This window comes from Amblyomma americanum, chromosome 11 (genome assembly GCF_052857255.1).
Source record: "Amblyomma americanum isolate KBUSLIRL-KWMA chromosome 11, ASM5285725v1, whole genome shotgun sequence".
Lineage (NCBI taxonomy): Eukaryota > Metazoa > Arthropoda > Arachnida > Ixodida > Ixodidae > Amblyomma > Amblyomma americanum.
This window is the reverse complement of record NC_135507.1, coordinates 37956531-37962530: the sequence shown is the minus strand read 5'-3', so window position 1 is coordinate 37962530 and position 6000 is coordinate 37956531. Positions and strand designations below refer to the sequence as shown.

The 6000-nt window shown below is 43.7% G+C and overlaps 1 long non-coding RNA gene across 1 annotated transcript in view; it reads right to left on the bottom strand.

Moving 5' to 3' along the window:
- Nucleotides 1–250: 250 nt before the first annotated feature.
- The window catches only part of LOC144109563 (uncharacterized), a 49506-nt gene continuing 43756 nt past the window's right edge, over nucleotides 251–6000 (bottom strand). Inside the window, exon 2 of the long non-coding RNA XR_013309618.1 lies at nucleotides 251–297. This is a non-coding gene — a long non-coding RNA (uncharacterized LOC144109563). The remainder of the gene's footprint in view (nucleotides 298–6000) is intronic.

Sequence of the window (6000 nt, the reverse complement as noted above, 5' to 3'; positions counted from 1 at the left end):
ATTTATTCAACTTGCAAGAACATACACACCGTGACCCAGCACAATTTGCAAGCGGATCATGCATTTCATTTCCTAAGACCGCTAAGAATTATCGTGTAGATTCTTTCATCATTCTATAAATATGTTTCTTTTTGTTGGTTATATTGATTTCTCAGTTAATTACTCTATTGGCATGGAAAGTTGGACAAGACAGCGAACTGCACAGGAGCCGATCTTATAGCGCTGCTAGAGCACATTGTAGATGTAAGAATTACCCAAGTCTTCGATGGACAGTCTCTTGCCTCTGCGGGGCTCCACCTGAAAATCAGGAATTAAATTGAAAACTGTAAAAACAAAATCTAACTTTTGGAAGCGTGGAAGAATGTTTTTTTTGTGCCTTACACCTTTTATCCTGATATACCGTTTGCGCCGAAATGAATTTGGCGGTTCAGAGGCATACACGTATAATAAGCGTTGACTAAGACGATATTTCAGAGTTCACATCAACTTCCTTGCTCCTGAGCGAACCAGTACATGTTGCATATGCGTGAGCAATCATCAATAAAACAAAAAAAACTATAGAAGCTATAGCTTAAAGTTTATAAGGTACTACAAGCTACGAATTCTGCGCAAACGTCTCGTATTCTTCAACCGGGCAAACTTGGAGATCGTACGCAACGTTTAGACTACCGTATAAAGGTACCCCGGCATATTCCTTTTCCAATCACACACTGCGTTAAACATAGAACGGCGCACACACTGAGCTCTTGAGAACGATCACTCGGAAGACGCAGATGTGGTGGCGGTTTAATATCAGCAGCATTTTACAGCTATTATTTTGTCATGCTCAATACTTGTGATGACAATTTTTGTAATCTTTGCAAATATTGCTCCATTTCATTTTCGACAAATTTCATTTAAAATGTGCGTTTTAAGCCTACTGACAGTTTCACCTACGTCTGCCATATTTATGATGTATTAGTGCCAATAAAGGAGCAGTATGTAAATGTGTTTTGACGTGTAATTTTGCAACCCTCCTACTTAGGAAGCGCAGATATTTCACTGTTGCTCTTGTAGAATGCCACTGTTATTTCGGCCTCGTGTAAAATGAGACATGCAGTTGCAGGCTGTTACTGTTGCCCTTGTGGGGATGGTGCGTTGTCAAGCTGCTTCTGCTCTGCCTAGCTGTCGCCACGTCACAAATGACGCTCAACACTGAAAATCAACTCGATATTTATGGAATGCTTGGTGGATAGCAGTGGTTTTCAGCGGCTATCGAAAGAAGTTATCGCAAGCACGACAAGCATTTCACAAGTCTTATTTTGGCAGCGACATGGAAGGCTCGGTCATTAAAATAACCATGTTCGCACAGAGCCTCCCAGTTCTGTCAATGTTGTTCTAAGTTACCAAGTTTGAAATATCCGCATTTAGATAAGCGGTTTTTCCTAGTGGCTGGCAACAATGACATAAGTTCCTGATGGCCACGTATACAGGTCCTGATGACTGATTGAAACCACAGCACCACATACCTGCCCTCAGTTCGGTGAATTAGGTGATGCGCAAAAACCGAGGCTAGTGAAATAGGCTAGTGAAATAGGTAATCCCATCTTTTTTAGGGCAGTGCCCCAAGTTTTCCTTCTTCGTGTTTAAGAGAAATTATATTTGCGAAACCTTCGCTAGCGGTCCGGGGCTCTTTGCTATGACTTTCTATGACTGTGTTTAAGCGCTGAAAATTTATTGAGACACTCTGTTGCTGCTCTGAATGTTCGTATATTCTTCAGCGGTTTTGATTTCGTAGTTCTTGCACTAACCGTGATTATATTTGTCAAACTGCCTCTTTGTTTGCATTCTTTCAATGCCGTCTTATATTGTTTTTACGGATTTACGTCCACGGTATTATTACGTCAATGTATTATGGCTAAATTGTTTACAAATACTATCTCAATAATCGTGTGAAGCGCATGAAATCTACGCCCGCTTCAATTCTTGAATGTGTGTTTGTAGCAATCACTCATGGGTTTCTGCTAATATTGTTTTCGAAATTTGGTTGCAGCAGAATGTAGCACTCCACCTTCTTAACAGCGAAGATTCACACGCCTCAATATTTAAAACCGTCCAATTACTTCGCATGATTTTAGAAGCTATGTACGCATTCTATGAGCGTGCTCGAAATCGAAATATGGGAGCAAAAAGGTCCACATATAACGCGAGCCCATATAAATATCCCAAGATCTTGCTCGGGGTTGATAGATCGGAATCCTTCTTTTTCGATAGCGCCCTCCAGTGCTCCAACAACTTGCGGAAAACCCTTTAGCAACCGCAGCGGAGCTCAATTCCTCAGTGGACCCGAGAAGATGGCTTTTATAACGCATGTTCTCAACCGGAGCCTTTCGTGAACCACACCAAGTATTAGATAGAAAATATTGTAGCCCTACTGTAAAACATAGTGGCCTTTGCGTGAAAAATGGTGCCCATAATAAGAAACGCAGGGATAGTGCTCTTGAGTATGGAACATGTGCGTGTGTTTTACGCATGCCAAAATCGGCAGTGTTTACGATATAAGCGCACACCAGTGCATTTGTGCACCGCCAAGGCCGGAAGTGTCTTCTGGTAAGTATTACTGAGTCAGTAACGGTCAGCTCTGTCAAAAATTCGAAACGCACTTATGAAGGCATCCACATAGCCTGCTGGCCTTCTCTAGCTTTTTTATTACTTCCGGAACCCTTTTACCCTGTTGGACTAGTCCTCCTCAGAGTTTTACCGACGTCCCGCTCTGGCAACCGTTGCAGCGCGTCGAAAGTGACTATGAATCACGATATGCTATCAAGCGCGCACAGTCAACAGAGCGTGCTACCGATGTCAGTTTCCTGCGGCAGGACGTCATAGTACAGCAGAGCGCTTCACACCAATCGCTGACGCATCGGGGCCGTACTTTTTATCTCGGGAAGCTGAACACGCACTCCGGTCCTGTTCCATGAAGCGTAGACCCACTACAACATACTATCCTCCGACGAACGTGCTTACAGCGCGGCGCAACAGGATCCTCATTGATTTGCAACCCGTCTACGCCTCGTCCAACGACCCCGATTGGGGCATTGCCTTGAATTATATCTTTGGGTATATACCTTTGGGCACTGCATCTTTGGGCATAATTCGGCGCCGCATGACAACAGGGGCTACTCGCCATTCTACGTTCTGTATGCACGCAATTCTGCACTGGCAGTGGGTACATAGCTACAGCCTTCTATGGCCACAGGCAAAGAGTACACCAGTGACGTCATCGTCCAAGCTACCTGGTCCGTCAAATCACCCGCGACCTGTTATCCGCCTCGAAGACCTACCAGGAATCTGTTTACGACAGCCAGCATCACCCACTTTACTACCTAACGGGATTATATGCCCTGGTTTGGTCTCCTTATCTCATCACACTCGTCTTCTTTACTGCGTGCTCTTCCTAGTGACTAACGTCACGTATGAATTAAATTACTTCCGTCGACTCTCCACCATCATAATCCCACCACACGACCGGAATAAGTTATGTTGTTGGCCTTAAGCAGCATCACACACCTCTCACAACCTCATCATCATCAGCCGGACTACGCGCACTGCAGAGTAAAGGCCTCTCCAGTGTATCTCCAACTCACCGTGACTTTTGCCAGCTGCGTATCACGGTGTCTCGACAAACTTCTTAATCTCATCCGCCCCATCTAACTTTCTGCCGCCCGGTGCTACGCTTGTCTTTTCTTAGAATCCACTCCGTTACCTTTAAAGACGAGCGGTTATCTTGAGTTTGCATTATATATCCTGCTAAAGGCCATTTTTTCTTCTTATTTCGACTAGGACGTCTTTAACCACGTTTGCTCCTTCACCGACTCTGCTCGCTTCCGGCCTCTAAACGCTACAACTATCGTTTGTAATTCCGTAGGCAGCTGCATTGCCCCTAATTTAAAATGAACCGTTTTTGTTAGCCCCCCCCGTTTCTGCCTCTAAGGTGAGTACCGGTGTTTAGGTGTTTATTTTAGAGTAATTCTCTATTAACTAGGTTACATATTAGACACCAGCGGTAGATATACTGCTAACTTGGCGGTAATTTGTTAAGTGCATAAATGTGCTTAGTTTAATCAGGAATTGACTTCGATATACATGTCGAAAAAGCTAGCAGTTGTTCTAAGTGCGGAAAGCGCAAGAGAATGTGCTTATTATATTTGTAATGTTTATCAATGTGAGAAAATAGTAGCGGAATCAGATCATTATGGAAGGTAAATAAACAGAAAGTACAAACAAACGCAGCTAAGTGGTGCCAGTGTGATCAAAATCTACAACCCACACGTAATGCCGCCTGGAGTTCTCTATTAAACCGCGTCGTGGCACTAAACGTCTAGCCAAATAATTTAAACTTTATATCTTCATATAGCCTATCCATGAGAGTGTTGACAAGTTCTCCTTGACCAGTAGATAGGAAACTGTCTCTAAAAATGTTCCATGAGATCACTGTTACTTATTCGCCATTCTCTAAAGTTTCACCCATGTGAAGAGATAATCTGCTGATAATTTCTTGCTCTGGTCACCATCAGGGTAAAGTAGCTCACTGCAAGCATCGGTCATGTTCGTTGCACTATACTTACTTCCCGAAAGTTGAGAAAGCCTATATATATGGTAAAGGAAATGAGGGGCTCGTTTGACAAACATATTAAGGAAGCCAACAGTCACGGAAACCAAGGGGCATAGGAGAATGTTTTTAATCTTTTTTTATTTGTAGTGCCAATCAGTCGGTTTAAAGAAAGTTACTTATAAAGCAGCAGAAAAAACAACCATGCCGCCGGTGGGATCCGAACCCACGACCTCCGAATATCGCGTCCGGTGCTCTTACCAACTGAACTACGGCGACGGCTATCCAATCTGCTGCTTTCGTGGGTATTTATGTTTACTGCGTGTAAGTGAACCTCGAGAATGTTCACCAGCGCCACCCTCGACCATGGCGGTGGACGTAGCACGTCCTGTAATACCGCGAGTGTGACGTAGAACGTCATCTAACGGCGAGGGTGGAAACTGTGCGAGAGCCCCTCATTTCCTTTACCTTGTCTGCTGAGAGCTTGACGGGGTTCTCGGTTCTGGCAGTCTTGTTGCCATAGGTAGCATAAGAGGGCATAAGAGGGCTATATATATATATATATATATATATATATATATATATATATATATATATATATATATATATATATATATAGCACGGTATATGTAAGTACGGTTGAAGCATGCACTGTAAATATGAGTAGGGCTCCGCATTCTGGCACGCATAATATCCTCGTGAACTCAGATGTTAATATCAATAAAGGAAAGGTCTCGCGTTTTATTTGCATTTCAGAGTCGATTTAAGCATGAATAATAATAATAATAATTGGTTTTTGGGGAAAGGAAATGGCGCAGTATCTGTCTCATATATCGTTGGACACCTGAACCGCGCCGTAACTGAAGGGATAAAGGAGGGAGTGAAAGAGAGGAAGAAGGAGGTGCCGTAGTGGAGGACTCCGGAATAATTTCGACCACCTGGGGATCTTTAACGTGCACTGATATCGCACAGCACACGGGCGCCTTAGCGTTTTTCCTCCATAAGAACGCAGCCGCCGCGGTCGGGTTCGAACCCGGGAACTCCGGATCAGTAGTCGAGCACCCTAACCACTGAGCCACAAAATGTCTCGTGCACTCTTTCGACGGGAATCAGCCAGCAATCTCAAAAAAAGCATGTGCGTTTGGGGAGATTTACGGGTAGTCTGAGCCGGGGGATAACGAATATGCTCTATTTTGGTGATTTCTGCGAATTTAATTAAGCACTCAGCGGAGTTTTTTACAATCCTTCCTACCGAAACATTTGATTTGAAGACCAAAGACTCTTTTTTTGGTGAGAGCTCTACTGCCAGTTTCATCTTCGATTGGAATGTTGGCTTTGTCGATGCTTGTCAGCGAGAATGTGCCTAGCCTTTAAGCTGATACAATTTCTTGAATAAAAACCCAACAATGTCG